Below are 25,162 nucleotides of genomic sequence, written 5' to 3'. Positions count from 1 at the left end.
GTTTGGAATTATGATTAATAGGGTGGTATTTATTTAAAGGGGAAAAAACTTACAGATCACTGTCAACCCTCTGCGTAACCAGGAAGGAAGTCAAGTCACCGGCGGAGCAGGAAGTGAAGAGAGAGAGGAGAGGGAAGTGGCCGCTTTTTTAAAGGGAGAGAGACCACGCCCCAAGGGGCTGGTATCTCAGCGGCGATAGGCTGGAGGAGTGGGAGGACCTCCCGTAACAGTGCCTAAGATGAACTTCCCAGTTTCTACAGCCTTTGAGAGATCTGGCTATATCAAATATTAGAATCATTCAACTTTCTAGATGTGCTAGTTATTTCCCTTGTTGCTGCATCAGTTACATCAGAAGCATTGTTATACGGAAGGGCAGGCTTATTTGGTCCCATGGTTTGAGGGGATAGAGTCCAGTAAGATAGAGAAAGCGTGGTGGCTGAGATCAGCTGAGTCTAGATAGGGCACTGGGTGGTTGTGGTGCAGCCTTCTCATGCATTTACAAGCCAGGACACAGACGAAATAAGATTGGGGAAGGATGACTGTAACATCTAGGCCTGCCATCCAGTGACCTCTGCTTGCCAAACAGACCTCACCTTTTAAAGTTTTCATAACTTCCTAAAGCAGTGCCACCTGTTGGGCAACAAACATTTAAACACATGAACCCATAGGGCACATTAAACATTCAAACATAACATTCTACCCCTGACCCCCATAGGCTCAGGACCACATCACAATGCAAACAAAATATATTCACCTCAACTTCAAGCAACGCCACAGTTCTACAGTTTGAACACTGTTCAAAAGTCCATTGTATAAAAAAAAAAATACATACTTTCAATTGCTCTGATATGAATGTCCCCATTCCACAAAGGAAGAAGGGAGAAATAGCATAGAAAGATGACACCAAAGTAAGGCTGAAACCCAGAGGGACAAATCCCAAACCCTGCAGTTCTATGGTCCAGGATTGCAGTGGCGTCAGTCTGGGTTCCATCCCTTCAGTATTGCTGCCTGCAGCATATGTGGCCCCTCTCTTGGTCCAGGTCCTCTCGACATCTCCGGCTTTTTTCAGTGGACATTTTTTGTACCTTCAGCATCCTGGGGTCTTCACTGAAACAGATTTTGCCTTCACAGATTCATACAGCCTATTTGAGAGCTCATGTAAGGAAACACACCGTCGCACACTTCCTGGCTTCACTGAATTTCTGAAACCTTGATTCAAGTCTGTGACTTCGTAACTCTGCTATTTTGCATGTCTGGAAAACATGTACCCCCAAATGATGATGAGTTTTACTGTCACCTTGGGGTGTAGCCCAGTTCCCTTGTATCGCAGCTGCAGTCGCCATTATGTGTCTCTGTGGCTGAACCTGGGCAAACATTTTTGTAAACTGATGTTTTCTAACAGAGAATCTTGGCATTCTTCTGCCAAATTAATATGCATTTTTTTTCTATCTTGGACTCTTCAATGAGTAGGATCTTATCCTAAGTAACTGTAGAATGACCCTGTTTCCCCTTCATTGTACTGATACTTTCATCATTTTATCTACACCTATATCATAAGAAACTATAAACACACTCAAACATCTTTCCTTTACTTGAAAACCCATACATTTTCTTGTCTTTTGTTTCACTTCCATTTTTTCTTTTTGTAAATCTCTCAGCAATCACAGGTTATGAGAAGCTAAGTACGATCAGTAACCACGCTACTACAGTTTAGACAATATGCTGTTTTAAAATTAATACCATTAATCAAATTAACCAATTACTTTTCAATTCAGTCTTATTAACAAAAACAAATGAGAGAGCATAGCTAGATACTTTTCTAGAACACAATCTGAGTGTCTTTGAGCCCAGTTCCCATTATAATCCTTGTTTCCCTTTGGCATCCCTAAACACACTCCTTTGTGCCCATCGTTCTGTGCGCATGCTGGGGTTCCCCTCTCTCTAAAATGACCATTTTGACTTGACTTCCAGCCCGCTTGGGCTTGTCTGTCTACAGCTCCAAACTCTCACAGTTCTGCACTCCAGCTCCAAAGGATCACAAACTACAGTGGCGAGCCAACTTCTCAGAATACAGTTTTATTAGTTACCTTTCTCACTGCAGTGACCAATCACTTTACAACGAGCATCTGAAGGGAAGAGAGGCTTGTCTTAGTCCGTGGTTTGAGGGGAGACAGTACATCAAAGAGAGGAAAGCTAGGAGGCCAGGTCTGCCTTTTCTAGGGTAGTAGCAGTTGACGGTGCAGCTTCCTCACGTTTCCGCTGATCTGGAAACAGAGGGACCATACAGGACAAGGTTATAACCTCAAGATTCCATCCAAGTGACCTAATTCCACCAGCCGGTCTTTGTGTCTTAAAGTTCTCTAGCTTCCCCCAAACAGCACCAGCATATGGCAAACCAGTTTTGAAACACACAAGCATGTGGTGGATATAACACTTTCAAACCACAGCATCGATAAACTGAGGGCTTATGGTGGGGCTGTTTCCAAGCATACAACCTGATGTCTGGCGAGTGTTGGCTTGGGGTCTCAGAGTAGGTCCCCTGTATGTTTTGGCAGTTAGTCCATCAGGGTCTCTATGATCAGAGCAACATGGCGAGGCTAAACAAAGAGTCAGCTTCCCCTAAGGGGTGCTTTTTTTTTTTTTCCATCTCATTGGTCAGACACATGTTTGAGGAATTTCTACAGGATCCAAGCTTGAAGGAGTTTGAGTTTCAGCAGTAGCCAGCCACGGGTAACGAACCAGATCTGCGTTGTTCTTACCAGAGAAATTTTTGTTCAGTTTTTCATTAGTGCTAATGAAACTCACTCTGGTCAAAGGAAATCACATGACGCCACCACAGCTGTTTCACTGAAAGAGCGGCTAGCTCGAGCTGCAAAGCTGTTTATAACCTTGAGCTTTGGGCGTTGGCCTCAAGGAGACAAGTCCCAATGAAAAATAAATAAACTGGATAGGCATGTTTCAAATTTAAAACTGAGAATTTGTAATCGAGACTGTTCGAAATACTCAAGAAGCAATGGCTGAACAAGGTTTATTTATTTTTTATTTTTTATTTTTTTTGGTTTTTCGAGACAGGGTTTCTCTGTGGTTTTGGAGCCTGTCCTGGAACTAGCTCTTGTAGACCAGGCTGGTCTCGAACTCACAGAGATCCGCCTGCCTCTGCCTCCCTAGTGCTGGAATTAAAGGCGTGCGCCACCACCGCCCGGCCTGAACAAGGTTTAAAAGTTCTTAGAAGGTGGAAGACTCCGGAGATGTTAGAAATGAGAGCTCCGGGGTTCTTTGGGCCACCAGGAATTACTCAGATGACTAATGCGTAGCAGAGAACCGTGTGAGTGTACGCTTGCCGTAAGTACCCCCTGACGAAAGGGCTTCGAGGACCAGAAACAGGGTTCAGAAATGAAGTCTGAGACAGACATTCAAATGAACTTCATTGGCTCCCCCTTCCCTCACGGTATGACGGTATCGTAAAGTAAATAAGAAGTGAAGTCCCCAGAAGGTCTAGAGAAGGCTTCGCTTGGACTTCCGTCCACACGTGTCAGTAAGACTCTGACTCTCCAGAAACTTGCTCTCACACCTTTCTGAATATGGTCCACTGCTCCCTGCTGGGAAGACAGAGGAAGGATGAGGCAGACAGGTGAGAATCCTGAATTACAGCCCTGGAAGCTCACCAGAGGAAGGCTGGAAATTCCCAAGTTGCCTGCGTGACTGGCCATTGATGAGTCATCTCTAGCCCAAAGGCCATGTGTAACTTGGCCAACTTTAGGGAGGGCTCTGCCACTTGGTTTCAGAATGAGAGATGAGAAAGTCTCTGTGTTTTGTTAATAAGCCCGAATATTTTCACCTTAGTGGCTAAGACTAGTACCAAATTTTGTTAGTTAAATTACCACAGTTAGTAAAGATAAGGATGTATTATAAGAATACATGTATGTATATATATACACACACACACCCACACACCCACACCCACACCCACACTCAAGACTATCTAGGATGTTAGGGTTTATGGCTAATTTTACTTTGTTTCTAATATCCTTGTAATACTTAAATTTTTAAAGAAAGATTTTAATTCCATAATGTAAAATATTTTTTTTTGTTTGGGAGAAAAACACCATCTAGTCAGTATTTTTATTTTTCATTGATTGGCCTATATAAGTGACAACAGATCAGATTATTTGAATGTCATTTTCTCTGTGGCAATCTTCCACACACCTACTATAAACAATATTTAGAGACAGGTAAAAATTGGGTCTATAAGTTAAAAATCTATAATACAGAAAAATATTTCTCTGGGAATAGTGATTTTCACCAAGCATTGGGATTTGGTGCAATTTTGCATATTTCTCTTCAGGGAGAACCATGACCTAGAATTTCTCAATATATAGTCAGCAGCTATATTGGTAAACTTGATAGTGCTGAGGTCTTATTAGCTCAGTTTTACCAGATATTATAATATAATTTCTGAGACTTTTTTTTTAAAAAAAAGATTCATTCATTATTCAAAATCAATTATGCATTTATGTTTAAATTAATTTGTTAAAACCTAATCTGGATGTGAAATAAAATTATCTTAGCATAATTTTTATTTTAAGTGGAGGAGTACTGAGCGCCCAGAGGACTTTCAGCCCTCCATTCTTCTCACTGTGATAGGGCTACCAGGCTGCCCACTGCCTTTAAAACATGGCTCCCGTCCCCACTCATGCTCAGACTCTGGGACATATTAGCACATTTTTATAGCTCAGGGTTGCCTTGAACCTTGTCTCTGATCTTCAGCTTGTGACCTCCTCTTCTGAGACCTTTTTTGCTTGACCTCTGGGTCCCCTTTACTGGTACCAGCTCCTCTTGTACCACTTATTATTATTATTATTACCTTGTGTACCACTTATTCCTACATGACCAGCTTCAATATGAAAGGCAACATTAATTCAAACAGCTTAGCTCATTCTAAGAGACTCACATCAAATGTAAATCCATCCAGATTAAGCACCGGGACCTAGACGGACTGGGCCTTCTAACTTCCACCTTCAAAACCGTGTCAATGATGCCAGTGTCATCGGGGCAGGAGACAGAATCCTTGACTTGATGAAAGTAAAAAGGGCCCTCATTGTGAAACTTCCCACCCAGCATGGAGCTTCTCAGGGCTACCAGGGGTAAGAGCAGCAGACAGCTGCCTGCAAAGACCACCACAGGGACAGGAGCTGATAGTATCTTTGGAGGAGGAAGATGGAGAAAAACCTCAAAGTCCAGAAGCTCCCTCCATAATACTCCCTCATGATAGAAGGACTTTCCAGCACCTCTGCTATCTCAGAGCCTGAAACAGTTTGCTGAAGGCAGAGAAAGTCAAATCACACCCCTGGGGTGGGGGTAGGGAGTTCAGGGGAGATGGATTCCCCAGTTGCCCTTGCTTGAATCTTCTGCCCAGGCAGAATCCTACCTCCAGTCAGTGCCGCTAACTGCAACTGCTGCAGGCAGAGGGGCTCATTCCTGCCTCAGCCACGAGAGACCTGAGATTCCAGCATTTCAAGATCTGCCAGAGACAGGACCCCTACTCCTGCTACTGAGCCTGCAGACTTGCTTGCTGCAAATGGGCCTTCTGCCGTGGGCACTCTAAAACCCAGTGAGAGTTTTTGAGCTTGACACCCTGAAACCTCCGAAAGCACAGGGCTATAATACCTGCGACCACCCCAACAGGCACCTCAAAGGCCTCCTGAAGAAATCTGTTGCTGTACTTTTGCCTTTGAGACTCACGGAGTTCTTTATTCCTGCCTGACAAGTAAAGTTACCCTTATTTTTCCCTTCACTGTCTGCCATACTTCCAACTTTATACTTTCTTTCTTTTCTCTTTCTTTACAACGCACTGAGCACAATTTATGCTTCAGGTAGGTATGTGAGTGTAGGCCATCCTCTGCATGGGCAGCATACAAAAGGTTGTACCCTTGAAGAAAAGGGATTCTTCCTCTCCTAGCTTCCATCAATTGCCATAACTTCCAGTCTGGGGTGTCTGGTGAGCCCACTGACCACCCATCCATCATGGAATGTTTGCTGGTTTGTGCAAGTCATATCCAGGCAATCATACCTGCTGTGAGTTTATGACTAGTATTGGCTCTGTTATTCGCTTGTTTCGAACAAACCAGACAACCCTCCTACCACTGAGCTACATATAGTCTCAGCCATTATTTTTATTATTACTATGTTTATTATTACTATGTGACTCGGTAATTTAATGTTGTAAACTACTAATAGATATCTGCCTGCATATTAAAAGATCTATTTGATCAAATTGGAGCTCTCCAAATTTGTCAATATAATTCTCAAGATTGAAAATTAGTCTGATTATTTACTTCTCATTCTTTACGGAAGAAAAGATTGTATTCGTTAATCTCTTCTTTCCTTGTGATGACTTCACAGATACTCAACCTCACAAAGAAATGAGGCCCAGTTGTCTGCTGTTCTTTCTTCGCTGACAGATTATTGAAAAGCCTCTGTTTGAGGCAGAGACCCACATTGGAGCACTGGACTGAGCTTCCAAGGTCCAGTTGAAGAGAGGAAGGAATGAGAATATGAGCAAAGAGGTCAAGACCATGATGGGTTCATCCACTGCAACAGTTTACCTGAGCTAATGGGAGCTCACCAACTCCAGCATAGGACCAAACCAGTCTCTCTGAATGTGGGTGACAGTTGCATGGCTGGGGCAGACTGCGGGGCCACTGGCAGTGGCACCGGGATTTATCTCTACTGCATGTACGGGCTTTTTGGGATCCTATTCTCTTTGGGTGTATACCTTGCACAGCTTAGATGTAGTGGGCAGGGCCTTGGACCTTCCACAAAGCAATGTGCCTTACCCTCTCTGAGGATTCGATGGGGGTGGAGTGGAAGGGGGTATGGAGGGAATGGGAGGAGAGGAGGAAGTGGGAATTTGGATTGGCATTTTTAAAAATTCTAATAAATTAAAAAAAAGAAAAGCCTCTGTTCTTAACATGTCTATAGGACATAACTATTGCAGGATCTTTTAACTGCTTTCAGTTTTGGAAAGAGGATTTGTGTTTGGACAGGATTATTTACAATAATCCCTTGAATTCAAAATTAATATTTCACTAATCAAAATTGTTAATTTAAAAACTTGACTTCTCTTCAACCATTAACTTCAAACCCATTAACAATTACATAACAATGAATCTGCCCTACACAAAATTATATCTTTATTCTGGTGAAAAAACTCACTAACAATCAAAGAAAATTTCAGTTCTGCTTAGCAATACTGTAGCACAATAGTCAAGAGGTGTAGTACCCAGGTCAGAGACACTCAATGCTACTGATCTGAACATTGAGAGTACTGCAATAGAATTCTGAAACAGCAATAGTTTAAAGTAGTATTTCTGCTTATTGACAAAAGCTACTTTTAAAGAACAAATAACTCTTGTATAAATACCTAAGCATTATCATTTGTGAAGGATAATATCTTTGAAAGTGTTGTGTTTTTTCTTTAAATGACAAACCCCTAGTCTGCCAGGATTTCCCTACATGGTGTTGGAAGGCATTCCAGAGGTTTTATGTTCCCTTTGGAAACTTTGCACACACAAATTTGTAGGGAGTAAGTATGTTAAAGTGAATTTTTCATGTGCCATCAAAATTGCTTTTGTTAAAGATAACTCCAATATAAAATTAATTTGAATTTTTCTTTCCTTAGACACTTAAAGCATGTAGTGTTAAAATTTTTGGTAGACATGGACCTAAAGGCAAAGCCCCAATAATGTTAGCTATAAAATATTTATGAGTATTATTGATTGTATATAATAGATAATATATCCTTAACTTCCAGTATGTCACAATATGACCTTATTTGAAAATAAATTCCTTGTGGATACGATTGTTTAAGGTGAGATCATATTGGAAAAAGGTGGACCTCATCCAGTATGAGAGATGTCCTTATGAAAAGATGCCATGAGAAGAGCCAGACATGCATAGAGGATACGCAATGTGAAGAGGCAGGGAAAGCAGAAACACATCACCATGCCAAGGAATGGCTGAGGCTACCCAGAAACAGGGAGAGAGGAACAGAAGAGACTGTTTCCCAGAGTCCTCCGAAGGAAGTAACCTTGGGAACCTCTTATCTCAGCTGAAACTTCAGATCTGCAAGACCACGGGTATCTGTTGCTTAAGCTTGTGGAAGTTTGTCAGGGCACTTCAGCATTGGGAAAGCAGCGAGAAAGAAGTGGACTCTGAAAACTGGGCAAAAGAGAGCGCGTGGTACAAAATGATGGTGATAGATCTCAGCGTCCTTAAACAGATTTAGCAAGAAGAGTCTCATAGTTCTAGTGCTTTTTGAGCGTCAGGTTTTTTTTTTTGTTTGTTTGTTGTTTGTTTTGTTTTGCCGTGTGTGTGTGTGTGTGTGTGTGTGTGTGTGTGTGTTTGTTTATTTATTTTTATTCAAGTCCCACTGATTTCCACACACAAGTTCTAGCATGGTCTCTCCAGGTCCCTGTCCCTACAGTTCTGAATGTGTTCTCTCTAGGCTCTGTGCACACTCGTCAATAACACACACTCAGTTCCTACTGCTCTGAGAAGCACGTGTAGCTCCAGCTTTCAGAACATGCCCAGGTCAGAGGTTAAGTCATGTGACCTGGGCTAAGGCGAGTGGAAACAGGGAACTAAGGCACCTCTCAGGAGGAACACATAAATTGATTTCTAGTAGTCATGGAAGCTTCCCAGAGGAACTGACTCGACTTTGTTGAGGAAGGAGAAAGAATGGAAATGAGAAGCAGGCCTGGTGAGGGGAAAATACAAAATAATTTAATAAAAATAAGAACATACATATCAAAGACTAGAATAAATGTGGGTAAGTTAGCTATTCTATTTAAAAAGTAGGGGCCTGTATCACTGTCATCATTTTTTCATTCAAAGTTATTTAATTTATGTGGTTACGGAATATAATGTAGCAATTTAATATAGTAATATATACATATATACAGTATACATTGTTTAAACAAAGTAACATTTCCATTTCCTTACATAGTTATCTTTCCTGTGTGATAAGAATCTTTCAATTCCTTTTCTATACTTCTAAATACGTTAATGAAGAGTTTCTGCAAAGGGGGTAAAAAGGATGGAAAGAGTCAGATAGAAAATTTTCCGTAAGGAAGGAGATAATTGTGACTTTGTTTCATCCAAGTTAATTGTGGCTGAGCCAAAGGGAAGAGTTGAGAAATAATTGATGGGTAGCTACCAGAGGAGTCAGTGACTGGCGAGATGCAAGGATGGGGGGGGGCGCGCTTTTGGTGCTTGGCTTTAGGGTTATGGAATTGGGTGGGTGCTGAGGTCACTTACTGGGCGAGTCATACAGGAAGTGGAACAGGACTGGGCCAGCAAGGCGGTGAGTTCGAGCTTACCAGAACATGTGAGGGGTCCTGAGACATCTAAAGGACCAGCTCTTCTCAGCCTCCTCCCCCTCTTTACTTTTCCCATCCGCATGCATTCTTGTCTATAATCCTCCATTGGCTTCACAAAAAGAAAGGTTCGAGCACTTCAGAAGTATCGCTTTGTCTTTGCAGCGTGGAGCTGAGGAGTTGATCTCGGGATTATCCGCGCAGTCAACTGTCTCAAGCAGGATTTAATTTCTCTAAATTCAATGAGTGCTTAAAGCAATGGAGCAGATTGTGTTTCTAGTGGACACAAGAGCCCCAGATCTGAACACTGCTTACACAGGCTTTCCCGGTCACTGTAACAGGGCTCTTCTAGAATGTCTCCGATGGTGCAGATATGAAGCCTCAGAGCCACCGCTGGGACCTATCAACTTCTTTCTTGTGCTGTTTCCCTTCCTGTACGGAAAGTGTTTCCTTGAAGACAACAAAATGGATCTCTAAATGAGGCTGGCAGCGTTCATCTGGGACACGGTACTGAATGATGAATGGCGGGCGTTGAGTCAATCAATCACGTGCTGACATGGTCCATTCGGTAGCAGTCCTTCATTGGGTGTGATCATTGTGTGCAATCCCGACCAGCTGGGCAGGTGATTGAATCTCATTTCCTTCACTTTAATTGGCCCATGAAAGCACCCAATTTACAGAATCATGAAGAATCAAAGAAATACGTGTGAATTCATTTGTCGCGCCAACTAACACAAAGTAAGTATGAAACAAATGTCAATTTCTCTTGCCCAGCTAACTGTTTGAGGACTGAACATTATGCCAGCAGCCAGAGGGTAGAAGTGAGGGCACACCAATAGTGTAAATGCACTCACCATCTTAGGTAGGGCCTCACAAGCTCTCTTCAGTAAGCACCTCCCCACCATGCAGAGCTCCCAGAAATAGCACAGAGCTTCTCACACAGGAGGTTTGCTTTGTTCTATGTGCCTCGGCTGTATGAGATTATTTGCTCGGGGCATTGCTCACCCCAATAAAGCAAACAAAAAGGTGCCATTAACCTTCTGGTGACTTTGAGACAACAGTAGGAAATACCTTCCTACCACTGCCTACTCCCACCCCTGCCCTTAAAGCCAGACATCTTAGTACCAGTGTTTACTCCTGAGCCAAAATGACCAAGACAGCCTCTCCAGAGCACTAGAAGCACTTAGTTTCCTTCCCTGATGTGATAGGAATCTTTTTTCTGCTGTCATATTTATTCTTTTGGTTGCTATTTTCAATTCCTTTCTCCTGGGAGATTTAATTATGAGTCTACAGGCTCTAAGTCAGAGGAAAATTTGATTAACTATTGTCACAGAAGAAGCCTTACTTCCTTCTTACCATTGAATCTTTCTCTTCAGGTCAATACCTTTACGTGAGGCCTCTATTCTTAATGGATAAGTTATTTTTTAAGAATTATTTTTGCACTCAAGAGAATGACCTCTGTCCCCATGCCTGGGCAACACAGTAGAGCTGACCCCGAAGGTGTGGGTGTGGGAAATCTGACCCTGAGGACAGGAAAGCGGGAGAACTGGTCCTGTCTCTTGCTCTCCTCTGCAAGGGGTGAATTCGTCACGGTGCAACTATCCAGGCCCAGAATGGAGGGCTATGAGTTGGCCCATCCCATTATCCACCCCATCTGAGGTCTGCTGGAGCATGCGAAGGAGATAGCCCTGCAGACCCAAAGTGGCAGGATCTCCACAACACAGGGCAACAGCAGGATAACCAAGATGAGCTCCTGGGAGGGCCCAGCATAGATAGTGCAGCAGAAGCCAGAGGCCTCAAACCAGACCAATGACTTTTTGTAGTCAACTCTTGCAAGTAAAGGTATATGGGTAAAAGGGTTTACGGCGTGACTCACTGTGTCACACCACAGCTTCCATGACGAGACTGATTTTTTTCCTTCTCTTTTAAATTTTATTGTATTTTTGGGGTGGAGTTTCAAGGGCAAAGGGTGGCTATGAAGGGATGGGAAAATTAATGGGATGGAGATGCATGATGTGAAAGACGGAAAGAATAAATACAAAGACGAAAAGGGAATTATTTTCAATTTCTCTTGAAAACAAAATTTCCTCTCTGTTTCTTAGGATCATCCCAGCATCCTCTCAGATGACCACACTTGAATACCTCTTGGGTTGTTGTTGAGGATTCTGCTGTAGTTTCACATGGAGAAGGACTCTAGACTTTCCCTGTGAAGCTGGGCAAGGAGAAGATGGAGAAGAAGCCTTATGAAATGATTGTGAAATTAGAGGGTGGGAGCCTGGGGGTGTGGGACTTCAAATGTGAGTAGAGGTTGCTGGAAATGGATGCTGGCTTCTTGACAGAGGACCAGAAAGAAGTAACCAATGGTTGTGTGGAAGAAGAGACCCTGAAACATTTCCAGAGTGAGACTCAGTTTTCTGGAAAATCTGTGCCCACAAATTTATTTGTGCAGTAAAAGTTAAAATATTTCACCTTTAATGCAAGGCTTCAGGGTCCTGCATTTGATCCTTAGCCCCCTTAGCCTCCAGGTCTCTAAACTCCTTTGTTGGCACAGGAATTGATGCCCTCTTAATTTTTCTCTATATATCAGGCCAGCAAGAGAATTGCTATACCTACCTACTTCACCCATATGGAGGGTGGTGACAGCCAAGCTAATCCTCACGGACACGCTCCTAGGGCAATCTGTTTTGGAGGAAGAAGGAAGGAAGAATTTGGGATTTCTCAGGGAGAGGAGAGAGAGATGTTGTTCTCATTCTCCAGACTTCTTTTGAAGGTGCCATCTCCTTATGCCCATGGTGAGTCTGTTGCCTGCTTTTAATGTCAACTGGACACAAGTTCAGGTCATTTGGGAAGCAGAAATATTAACTGAGAAAAACTGCTCTATAGGAATGGCCTGGAGGCAAGTCTATAGGACACTTTCTTGATTGATAATTGACGTGGGAGGGCCCACATCACTGTGGGTGCCACCACCTCCGGCAGGTGGTTCTGGGTGGTACAAGAAAGCAGGCTGAGCAAACTGTGAGGGAGCGAGCAAGCAGCAAGCAAGCACGGAGAACTTTTCCAGGGCCTCTGCATCAGTTACTAACTCCCGGTTCCCGCCCTGTTTGAGTTTCTGGTCTGACTTCCCTTGGTGATAGACTGTTTTGTGGAAATGTAAACTGAAATAAACCCTTTACTCCCCAAGTTGGTCGTGGTGTTTTATAACGGCAATAGAAACTCCAAGTTGAGGAACAACATGTGTTGGGAACTGAAAAACCAGTTTTTCATCAATCTATTATTCACCATCAACATTTAGACTCTAGATGTTGAAAAATGATTTTATTTATTTATTTATTTACATGTGTGTGTGTGTGTGTGTGTGATTATACACACCTGTGTGTGGTGTGTGGGTACCTGTGTGTCTGACCCTCAGCATTGTGCTGGGAAATGAACTTTGATCCTCTGGAAGAAAACCAAGTACCTTTAACTGCTGAGCCACCTCTCTAGCCCTCTAGCTTTAGATAGTTAGTAGTATATTAGAAGTTTCATTTCTGAGATATGAAGTTGAACATTGAAGCAAATGAACAGCAGGAGCAGCTTTGAGAAATGCTATCAAAGGGTTTGGTTTCCATCACCTTTCAGTTGTCCTGTCCTGTTTTTTGTCAATGCCCCTGTACTAACTGACCTTTGGCTACATAAATGGACTCATCACCAAGACTGGCCTTCAAAATTCTATGCTAAGAAGAATCAGGTAATCCTAGAGGACTGAAGACAATAGCTGTCCTAATAAATGATCAATACTAATAGTCCTGGTTTAGTCAATGACTAGCATCATGATTTTAACACAATTACACAAAAAATAATACATCTAGTCTAGGGCAGGTATATTTTTGGGAACCTATATTAAGTGACCATAGCTACATGGAAATATAACCTAAGTCACAGGGAACCATGGAGCTGGGAATCTGGTTTAGTTGCATGGACCTCTCTGCCTGAACACATTATCGCTGTACTAGATGCTCACCCAAATCGATATCAGTGAAATCTGTTAAGGAAGAAAGTTCTAAAGTAGGACCTCTGTGGAAAGCAGGGCTTGCCGATGGGCCTCATGAGGGCACCGTTTGCATCAGGGTTCATTAGACGAGCAACAATATTGTGCCACATTTGGTTTGTAGAGCATCACTCAAGGCCATTTCAGAAACCCCTCTCATGGCTTCTTCGGTGTTTGTGAAACACTCAGTGAACCCCAAACACCAGTCCTGTCTGCCATCTCTCTGCCTCCTTCATGACTGCTGGCTCCTGCTTCCATCTTGGCTAACTCCTACCTCCTGTGGTCATCAGTCTGAAGATGCTTCTCATTCCCAATCAGGACGAAGGGTACATAGAGAAAGAGGTACTTGACTTTGGGAAATGTTTTTTTGACTATGTAAATGATCAGGTCTGTGGGTGGGGGGAACACATCAGTCCAACACAAGTGTCAGGACTAGAGAGGTACTAAGGCCATCACAAACTTTTTGTTCGGCTGTGACTTACAACACCAGCTCTACTCACTTTCTATCGACTTAGAAGCCAACACATTGTTTTCAAACCATGAACACATACCCCTCTTGGTCTGGTCTTTTCTGAGATAAAGAGTAAGCATCTTGCCCAAAGCTTCATTGACAGCAACCATTGCTTTCCTCTGGAGAGACCACTGTTTACAAATGTTCTATAAAGAACATGTTTGGACCAGAAGGATAAAAGCATACCTTGAACATCTCTGAGTGAAGGTACACACAATGCCTCTGAGTTCCATTTCTTTGCATTGAAGTTGCCTGTTTGCCAGTCACAAGTTTGGTGAAGATGAACTCAAAGCTCAAGAAGAGACTGAGGGATGGGGGAATGGCTCAGTGGTTAAGTGTACTTTCTGTTCTCCCGGAGGACCCTGGTTCAGTTCCCAGCATACACACCGTGGCTCACAGCCATTTGTAACTCTGGTTTCAGGATACCCGACACCCTTTTCTGACCTCTGTGGGCACTAAGCATACATGTGGTATACACACATAAATGTATCATACACGTAAAACAAATAAATAAATCTAACTTGAAAAAGGACTTACAAGAGAATTGATGAGAGATGATGGGTTCATCAGAAGCAGGAAATTTCTGTTCCTTCCATTCTCTCTGCAGTGGGGGTGGGAGAGGGTGGAGGTTCCATGAGACAAGGCTCTCCTGTGTTCTGGAGTGAGTTGATCAGACGCTGTCCTTAGCTACCACCTGGCACAGTCAATATTTGCAAATCGCATTAGTTGAATACCTTTCTTCCTTTAAAATTATGTGACATTATTAAAACTGAGTGCATTGTGTGGAAGAGCCTGAATTTGGCATGGCGTTCTTAAAAATGAATTGTCCTTTCCCCTCTGTTTATAGAAATGCTCAATTGCAATTAAAACCATGAGGTTTCTCCCCTGTGTTTCCCTAATCTCCTTTTGTAAGGACAGCATATGATAGCTAAGACAGGGACCACAGAAAATCCACAGCATGATCCTGCTCGCCCTGTGTCGGCTGTATTGGGAAGACCATTCTGTGTTCTCACACAGTCAAGTATTCTCCCTGCTAGTTTCTGCCTGGACCAAAGTTTAGTCTAGCTAAAAGTGTCTTGTTTCTTGAAACCACAAGAAAAAAGTAATTCTCCACTACTACTATTGGATATTTCTTCACGTTCATCAAGACCCAAGAGCCTTCATAATACATAGGACTTTTTCAAGTAAGTCTGTTGTATTCAACTCTTTTTTCCATGATCACAGCTCACTGCTCAGCCTTAATCTCCTTTATGTACACATTTCCCTTGGCTCAACAAAATAAGCTGGCTTATAGCCTGATCGCCATTCAAAAAGAGTGAAGCACATTCTCAACTCTCAACTATTTCCCCAGAGCCTTGAATCAGCTTCTCAGAGTCTTAAATAAGATTTTTTTTAAAGTAAAGTTTGGATGGATAGCCACACATGTCTAGATAGTGGAAGAAAACTATGAAATTAACACAGAAGAGGTAAAGACAATATGGGGTGGGGAACCAAGCCACAATCTTCATTCCCAAAAATTAAAGGCTGAATTCATGAAAAAGAACAGACAATAAATATGGAGAGCAAATGACTAAAGAACTCCAACTATAAAAAATGGTGGCAAAACTTAAACCAAAGGGTTAATTGAAAAGTTAAACAAATGTTATGGGCTGAATTGTGATCTCTTCAGTTTGGAGACTGAAGGTCTAACCCCCAAAACCTCAGGATGTACCTGTATTTGGAGAGAGGGCTTTAAAGAGTTATGTAGGTTGATGGCTCTTCGGCATTTCTTTGTTGGCATGTCCATTGGTGTCATCTTTTTCCAGCTCATGTTTGGGCAGTCATGTTGGTGAGACTTTATGGGTGTAACTTCTGATATCATAAGGAGACACAATCAGGGCAAACTCCCTGATTTTCTGCCTCTTACAGTCTTTTCGCCCTTCTACAAACCTTACACAAAGAACTAAATGCAAACACGAAGAAAGCTGTGAGTGGAACTGGTGGTCTTCCCCAGGGAAGAGCATACCACTTGGTTATCCAGTGCCAAAACAGGCAGCTCTAAAAACATATATACAGGAATCGTTATATGGACAAGACAAGTTATATTTAAGAATATATATATATGTATATATATATATGACAGGTATGCATGCAATAATAATTAATGAAAACAGAGATGGTGAATTTAAAGAAGAACAGGGAAGGGTATGTGAGAGGGTTTTCAGGAAGAAAAGGGAGAGAAATGTGATTGAGTATAATCTCAAAAAAGGGGAAAAAAAAGAATTACCTAGGTACCTATGCTAAGGGCTCCAAGCCATTCTAACTAGTAGTCACATAAGCAAAGGGAATTAGACCAGACGGATGTCAGAGGTCATATATGGAGAGATGAGTATGTGATCAGACACTAAACAGTGGCCCCTGCATCTGAACAGAGCTTTCAGAAGAAACTAACTATGCTGATCTGTTGGTGTTGGACTGACAGCCTCCAGAATGCAAAGAAAGTAAGATTCTGTTGGTTCAGCCACTCATTCTTTGGCATCTTATTATGATACCGTAAATAGTGATATGACAAGTTTTCAGAAAACAAACAAACAACAACAACAACAAAAAGCAACGAGTCAAATAATATAAGGAAGTGAGAATCAGAGCAAAAGGAAGTTTATGTGAATGAAGATCCCATAACAAGGAAGTGGACAAATAAAAAAAGAAAAGAAGAGAAACAGAAACCAGCATCAAGATGTTGTGAAATATGTAGTCTGACAACAGAGCCTCTCTGCCAAGTAGTATTGGCACGTGCTTTCAGACTCAGGGAATATAGAAGAGCTCTCTCTCTCTTTTTTAATTAGTTATTTTACATCCCAACCACAGTCTCCTCTCCCTCCTCTTCTTCTACTCTCTCCTCTCTGCCTCCCTCAATGCACCCCCTGGTCCATATTCTCTCAGAAAGGGCAAGGCAACTCAGCATGAGGAACAGGTTCCCAAGAGCCAACCAAAGCATCAGGGACAGTCCCTGCCCCCATTGTTAGGAGTCTTATAAAGAGACTAAGCTACTCAACTGTCATATATATATATATATATATATATATATATATATATATATATATATATATATATGCAGAGGCCATAGGTCAGTCCCATGTTGGCTCCTAATTATTGGCTCAAATTCTGTGAGTTCCCATGATCCAGGCTAGCCATTTCTGTGGGGCTTCCTCTGATATCCCTGAACCCCCTGACTCCTACAATCCCTCCTCTCTCTCTTCAGCAGGATTCCTGAGCTCGGCTTGTTGTTTGGCTGTAGGTCTCTGAACCTGCCTCCATTAGTCACTGCATGAAGGTTCTCCTCTGACAACCAGGGTAGGTACCAATCCCATCACAGGGGATGGCATGTTCAGGCTATGCATCCACTGTTGCCAGGAGTCTTCTTAGCTGGAGCCATCCTTGTAGACTCATGGTAGTTCCCTTGGATCAGGTTTCTACCTAACACCGTAAGTCTCCCTTTCCTGTCATCTCTCTCAGCACTGTCCTCCTCCACCCACCTTCCAACCTGATCCCTCAAGTGCCCATGTCCATCTGTCCCAGTCCAACCAGGAGATCTCTACTTCCCTTTCCCAGGGAGATCCTTGCACCCCTCCTCATTGGGCCCTCCTTATTACCTAGTCTCTCTGGGTCTGTGGATTATAATATAGTTATTCTTTGCTTTACATCTAATATCTACTTATGAGTGAGTGCATACCATGTTTGTCTTTCTGGGTCTGGGGAAGAACAGCTCTTAACCATTGTCCACAGAGAATGAGGAAGAAAAAGATTGAAGCTGGTTGTGCATGTAAACAAACAAAGTATTTGTGCATAGTTGTGGATGAGGAACTGGAAGTTCATATTATTAACTCACATTGTTTCTACTAACAAAGGATGAGTTGTTCTGTGTCTAATCAAACTACTGAACACTGTGACCCTGTGTTAGGTGTGGTGCCTTCATCATTTTGACTAATTGTGCATATGTCCACTGACTGTGGGGCATTGTAAAAGAAAGAAAGGAAGGAAGGAAGAAAGAAAAAAGAAAAGAGAAAGAAAAAAAGAGAAAGAAAGAAAAAAAGGGAGAGAGAAAGCTGCTCTGAACAGAGTCGAGAGCAGAGGCAATTTGAAAACATAACTGTTCAGAAAAAAATAAAAATAACAGGTTCTACTCTAGGGCTTGTGACTTCACCAGGCTTTTTTACCAGGATTACAGTAGCAAGCATTAAACTCCGTTGTGTGGAACTGGCTTATATTCACTCAGAGTGGTTAGTTACTCCATAACAGTTGTGTCACTATTACACCAGTAGGCATACATTGTCTTTATGTATATTGCATCATTGAGAACTCAGAGCTGGGTAAGCCCATTGATGTCTTCCTCTCCATCCTCAGCAGCCTACAAAACGCCCTCTGGCACTTTGAAAGCCAGACAACAAGGAGGAAGTTTCCCAACCACTTTGAGATTGATATCACTATGTCATGCAGGCAAAGTGTAATGTCTTCAGAAATAGGATCTTATTCTGTAGCTATGGTGGGTAACTGTCTTGTGCTGTCTTGTACGTGGCCCCCTGGGCCAATAAACTCATATAGAAGTATCCCAGGTCTTGTATTCTGATTTTTACTTAACATCTCATGTCCTCTACCTTCTTTAGATTCAAAGTTAAAGAATTAAGAGGACAAACAGGAAAGACGAGTGGTAATGATGGCTGAGCAAGGTTTGAGAATTGTTATTTTCCTTTCGAAAATTGTACTTAAACATTATTTCTTAAAAAGGTTTTTCTAAAGCCATTACTAGACCACCTTTATCCCCACTAGCGAAGGAATCTAAGTCTACAGCTTCCAGTTAATCCCAGCCCTTACTGACTCACGACCTCGGTAGTCTGACTTTTGTCCTACATACCACAGAGACATACCTGCTGCTCCCAGTCACTGAAGCCTGAAGCCTCTTTGTGCCGTCAGCTCTTAGGACACCATTTTCCTGCACGTTCCCCCTGCCCCGGAGCTCCCAAAGCACCACTCGGCCAAGCGACAAGGCCTTTTTGAGTGCTTAGTGTGCACCAGGTACTTCCTGGGCTATGACACATTCACAGCTGATTGAAGTGAATGGTTGAAGTGACAGCAGGCGTGAATTTGATGAGTTAAGAGGAAAACAATTGATGAGAAGAAAACAATGTTCTAGAACAGCCCTGATTGACTGAATAAAATGCAAGGCACAAATGTGTCTTTGAACTTTTAGTAGCCACATTTAAAAAGGAAACCAGACTTAATTCATTTTAAACATAGGTTCCACATACCATCATTTTAAAATGTAATCAGTGTACAATTATTGAGGTACACTTTTTATATTAAACTTTCAAGATGTATATCTTTATAATTGTATCTACTTGACATGAAAACATACCTTAATTTGAACTAGCCATATTCAACACTTAAAAGTCTGGTGGGCACATTGGACAATCTAGAATAAGATGTACCAAGCAAGGGAATGACATTTTTATGTTTTAGAAGTAGAATGAGTTCTCCTAGCAATTAATCCCATTTAGTAATACAACAAACTCCAAAGGGAGTTCTTTAGTGGGCCCGAGACTGAAACTGCGGCGGATACGGTTGCTATCTTATTACCTTCATCCAGCTTTCCCCTTTAAAAACAGAAGTAATGCAGAGAAGAACAACAATCTAGACAAGGCAGCATTGTAGAAAGTAATGTTTAAGCTGGTATAGTGGTGCAGACCTGGAAAGTCAGGAGGCTTGAAGCAGGAGAGCTGTGAGCTGTAGCCCAGCCAGCCTACAAAGCAAGGCTCTGTCTCAAAAGCAAGCAAGGGAGCAAACGATCAACAAACAAAGGTTTAATCCTTTCTATTTAAAAAAATTTAAATTACATGTGCAAGAGTTTGTGTGTGTGCATGTGAGCACAGTGATTGCAGAAGCTAGAAGGGGGCATTAGGTTCGTGAAAGATTGAATTACAGCACTTGTAAGCAACCCAGTGTGGGTGCTGGGAATCGAACTCAGGTCCTCTGGATCGGCAGTACTGCTCTCTACTGCTGAGCCATCTCTCCAGTTCAGTGTTTAATGCCTTTGTCTACTCTATCTTTGGGTTAAGAAATGCTAACAGATTGAAATATATCCTTGCAGATGTACATTTAGAAAAAGGATATTCAAACACACACACACGTGCACTTCCAACACAAACACAAACACACACACACACACACACACACACACACACACACACAGAGAGAGAGAGAGAGAGAGAGAGAGAGAGAGAGAGAGAGAGAGAATTTTTTTTTAATTATAAGGCGGCAAAAGGTTTGAGACAGTTTGCATTCTTTCCCTCTCTTTTCGTATTTCTATCTCCCTGTCTCTCATCTCTGTCTCTGTTTTTTTTTTTCTCTCTCTCTTTATATATAGGATGGTGTTTGATCCCTGATGTTTACTTTGCTCAGAAGCTTGATTTGGTTAGAGTACCTAGCAAGCTTGCTTCAAATATCCCTTGCCTTTGACTCTCAAGGAAGTGGGAATTATGAGTGTGTTGCCATATCCACTCAGCTTTCGAAAAAATGTCTGTCTGTCTGTCTATGCATAGGTGTTAGATGCCAGGACGCAGGACACAGAGGCCAGAGGACAGTTTACAGGAGTTGGCTGCCTTCTTCTACCATATGGGTTTCAGGGATTGAATTTAGGATCAGGTTCAGTGGCAAAAGCATCCTTATCTGCTGCACCATTTTGAGAGCAGGTTCCAACCTGGCTTTTGTGTGGATCCTGGGATCTGAACCCCAGTCTTAATGCTCTTGTAGCAAGTGCTCCGTCTGGTTAGCGCTCTTCCCAGCCTTTCCCTCTTTACTCACTAAGCTGGTGTGAATGTCTCTGAAGGTCAATCATCTCTCTCATCTCTCTCAAGGGGTGCATACTTTTCTGTGGAGCTGATAACCCATCATTTACTCAAGAATTTATCCATTGAGAGGATATGTGCTCTTGAGGCATTATTGAGTCAGCCAGGCTTGAGGTGACACAGCCAACTCCAGCTGCAGCAGCTGTCTTAGTGGTTATTATCTAAATTTATATTTATTTTTTCCCCAATTTTTCCAAAGGCTATGATCTCATCTCCTTATTCCGGGAATCAAGGTCCTGTTGCCTTGAGGCCCTATAACATTTCATTTTCCTTTTGACTTTTCTAACTCTTGCTTCACTTTCCTGGAGTCACTTTTCAGATAAGTGGCCTCTGGTGGTGGTGGTGTTATCTTTTAAATGACAGACATACATACAGAGGCGGCCTTATATGTATTTATTTTACATACTAGTGATTTTAAAATTTAAAGCATTAATGTGGGATTCCCCTCTGTATGCTGTGAATACCATTAGTTAATAAAGAAAATGGTTTCCCCTGATAGGATAGATAGGCGGGACAAACTAAACTGCATGCTGGGAGAAAGAAGGGTGGAGTCAGAGAGAAGCCATGGAACCAATGGAGCCAGATGTGCTGAAACTTTGCTGGTAGGCCAAAACCTCATGGTGACGCACAGATTGATGGAGATGGGTTAAATTAAGATGTAAGAGTTAGCCAATAAGAAGCTAGAGCTAATGGGCCAAACAGTAATTTAAATAATATAGTTTCTGTGTGATTATTTTGGGGCTGGGCTGCTGGGAAACCAACAAGTGGCCTCCCTACAACAAAGTATTACATTCTAAAACTAAATATATTGTCAGATTGACTTTCTAAGTCTGTAGCAGTTCTTGAGCCAAGCAGAAGTACATAGGAATATGTCTGCTCATAGTCACACTAACCAGCAGGGTTAGTTGAGATTCTTACCACTCTGAGTTGAATAAATGCTGTGTCACTTTGCTATAATTTTCCTTTCAGGCACATTAGATTGATGTGGTCTGGCAAGGGACCAGAGGGTTTCCAGTCACATTAGTGGGATCTTTTCACGTTTGAAAAAAGTTCTATAAATCCGTACAAAGAAATTCTACATAGATAAGATATAAATAGTAAAAATAATTTAAAAGATAATTTGTTTTTTCCATATATGAGGGAAGACTATCAGAAGCTCAAAAAGAAGATATTTTTATTCATAAATGTAGATGGACAAGTTTGAGCTTATAGCAGGGAAGAACAGAACTAGGCGGGGAAAGCTAGGGCTGGGAGAAAGAAGGGCAGAGTCAGAGAGATGCCATGGAGCTGCCACCATAGTCAGACATGCCGAAACTTTGCCAGTAAGCCACTGTCATGTGGCAATACACAGATTAATGGAGATGTGTTAAATTAATATGTAAGAGTTAACCAATAATAATCTAGAGCTAATGGGCCAAGCAGAGATTTAAATAATACAGTTTCTGCATGATTATTTCAGGGTTAAGCAGCCAGGAACCAACAAGCAGCATGCTGCTACACACATATAACTTAAAAACACCTTTTAAAGGAAAAACCTCTCTTTCTCTATATATACATACATATATACATATACATATACACATATACATATACATACAGGTTGCAAAGCAACAATGTCAGATGGGTAAAAATTTCTATTTCTTCTGCACTCCGTGCACCACGGTAAAAATAGTAATATTTCCTTGTCCCTGTTTACACTGGCCGAGTACTATAAAATATGGCTCTGCTCCAAAGCTGGTGACTTATCGAGTCATAATTCTGTTCATGCACAAACAAAATATTTTTCTATATTTGCCCTTTGGACAGGATGTCAGTGGGAGGAGATGGTATGAGACTTCTGATCCATGAGCTGCAGCAAGCACACCATAGGCTGTATTAATATGGGTTTTCTCAATTCAGATATTAACATTATGATTTGAACAGGGCAGTGAAGAACAAACATGGGTCTCCTGTGTTTTTCTCCTCCACTGGGTTAGTTACTTTTCTTACAAGTTTACTTATTTTTAAACACACCCAGAGTGATGGAAAAGACCTCAGAGTTGTGTCTTCAGGAGGACAGTAACAGTAAGCTATAAAAATGAGTTTGAATCCTCTTTTAGAAATGACTCTGAGTCTACCAAACAGATATTTAAAAAACTGAGTGGAGTTCCCTGAATTTTGCATCAGAAACTCACAGTTTAAAGACACTTTTGGTAGCTTGGGGTCAAACCTAAATTTTATAAAAATTTAATGAAGATTAGAAAAGATAAAGAAAGCTTCACTACTGCTTTTTCTACATAACTGATATTTTAGATCATGAGGTCATACAAGCCTCAGGATGACCTTGTAGCCCAATTTGAAAGGGTGTGGCCTCTTGTTGCAAGTGACGACGCCCTACGTGAACTCCACCAGGATGTTTGCACAGTCTTTTTGTGTGTTTCTTTTTTGAGACAAGGTTGCAGGTCACCCAGTCCAGTCTTCAACTGATAAAGTAGCTGAGGATGACCTTGAACTTGTGACCCTCTTGCTTATCTCTCCTAAGTGCTGGAGTTACGGGCATTTAGCACAACACCTAGTCTCGTTTTTATGGTATTGACATAAGAGATGGTAGCATAGGTTTATCTGTGTGGCGCTAGTGAGAAGGTCAAACAATGATCTCAGCTGATGACTGTCTTCACTGACGTCAAGGGCATTTCATAGCTTTTTGTCTGGTGTATTTTTAGATTCAAAAGGCCCAGCTGGTGTGTTTAGCAGTATCAGTCTCGACTCACAGATTTTTTGTTAACCCACATCATTGGTTTTTAACAGAAGGAATGATGGGTCAGAAAACTTTTTTTCTCACCCAAGTCATCATTTTACTCAGCAAGGGGGTCATAGATTATTCCATCCTTGTGCGATTGTAGGGAAAAGGTGATTGGGCAGCACAAGCACCACTTATTACCAAAACAAAGCAGAAGACACTCAAGATCTCCAAGCTTCACTGTTCTTCTAGTGGAGATAGTATTCCTCTGCACCATGTGGCACACTTTCTGGGTTACGAAGTCTGAGCTCAGAATTAGAGCATCAAAAAGTCCCTTTCTAAATCAACTTCAGCAATAGAACATTTATTTCCTTAAGGATCTAATTGGAAGAGCAGAAATAAGATGGGTCCCAGGAGGCTCCAAGACGTCCTTGATGACAAGGGCTATTTTCTTGTCAGTTGTAGAAGTCCTTTTGAGCTTTGTAATTAAGAAATGATTTCCAGAAGCAATAGGGTCAGATGATTCCTTGCTTTATTTAGTTGAAGAAAGAAAGGCGCTTTTAATTTTACACTCTGGAATACAAGACCTTTGCTATGTTGTTTGGGTCACCCTTGGTCATGTGTGACCTTTGCATTCTGCTCCAGATACACTCAGGGCAATGCCTTGCTTTAATCAACTTATCATCTGATGGAATACAGCATAAAGAAACTAGTCATAGTATCTACCATGTATTTACAAAGTAACTGTTGAGGCGTAATTTAGATATACAGTATCTGGTAATAAAGGGCATTTATTTAATAGTAGTTGCAACATGTTCTGATTAATTATAAATGGATTAGCCACTTTGAACTCACTCATTGGTGTGTTCAGTTTTATAGCTTACCCTGTTCGACGTAAACATTGTGATAAGGAAGCTGAAATCTTAGCATTGACTCCTATCCAACTAAATAAATTTTGTTCAAAGAAAATAATCTTGAAAAATACACTTTATACCTATAGGACTAGGCCCTATAAAAATTCCACACATTTAGTGTCCTTCTGTCTATGCGTTGCTTTTACTGGTTAATGAATAAAGAACTGCTTTGAGCTTATAGCAGGGAAGAACAGAACTAGGCGGGGAAAGCTAGGGCTGGGAGAAAGAAGGGCAGAGTCAGAGAGATGCCATGGAGCTGTCACCATAGTCAGACATGCCGAAACTTTGACAGTAAGCCACTGTCATGTGGCAACACAGATTAATGGAGATGTGTTAAATTAATATGTAAGTGTTAGCCAATAATAATCTAAAGCTAATGGGCCAAGCAGAGATTTAAATAATACAGTTTCTGCATGATTATTTCAGAGCTAAGCAGCCAGGAACCAACAAGCAGCATGCTGCTACACACATTTTTCACTTTTTATAGTAATATTTAATTAAAAATACATGAATGAGTCAGAACAATTGCATTATCACTGTGGAAAGACAATTGAAATGATTGATTGCCTTTTTAAAAAGGGAAAATAGATTCTTCTCTCATTAATACATCCTGACCATTGATTCCCCTCCCTCCACTTCCCTCTACCCTTTCCCCCAGATCCACTTCCTCTCTATTTCTCTTCAGAAAGAAGCAGGCATCCAAGAAACAACAATCAAACAAGATAAAACAAGA

At 41.7% G+C, this 25,162-nt stretch overlaps 1 long non-coding RNA gene across 4 annotated transcripts in view; it reads right to left on the bottom strand.

The window, feature by feature from the left end:
* Nucleotides 1–2,094: 2,094 nt before the first annotated feature.
* Nucleotides 2,095–25,162, bottom strand: part of LOC142839297 (uncharacterized) — a 44,872-nt gene continuing 21,804 nt past the window's right edge. Inside the window, exons 1-3 of one of the 4 annotated variants that reach the window (XR_012908722.1) lie at nt 15,627–15,980; nt 14,453–14,609; nt 2,095–2,264 (exon numbers count right to left, since the gene is read on the bottom strand). This is a non-coding gene — a long non-coding RNA (uncharacterized LOC142839297). Of the gene's footprint in view, nt 2,265–11,236; nt 11,590–14,452; nt 14,610–15,626; nt 15,981–18,819; nt 18,908–25,162 lie in introns of those variants that run through there. The other 3 variants (XR_012908723.1, XR_012908720.1, XR_012908721.1) reach the window with 3 other exon arrangements.

This window comes from Microtus pennsylvanicus, chromosome 1 (assembly GCF_037038515.1).
Source record: "Microtus pennsylvanicus isolate mMicPen1 chromosome 1, mMicPen1.hap1, whole genome shotgun sequence".
Taxonomy (NCBI): Eukaryota; Metazoa; Chordata; class Mammalia; order Rodentia; family Cricetidae; genus Microtus; species Microtus pennsylvanicus.
This window is presented reverse-complemented; position numbering and strand designations above follow the sequence as displayed.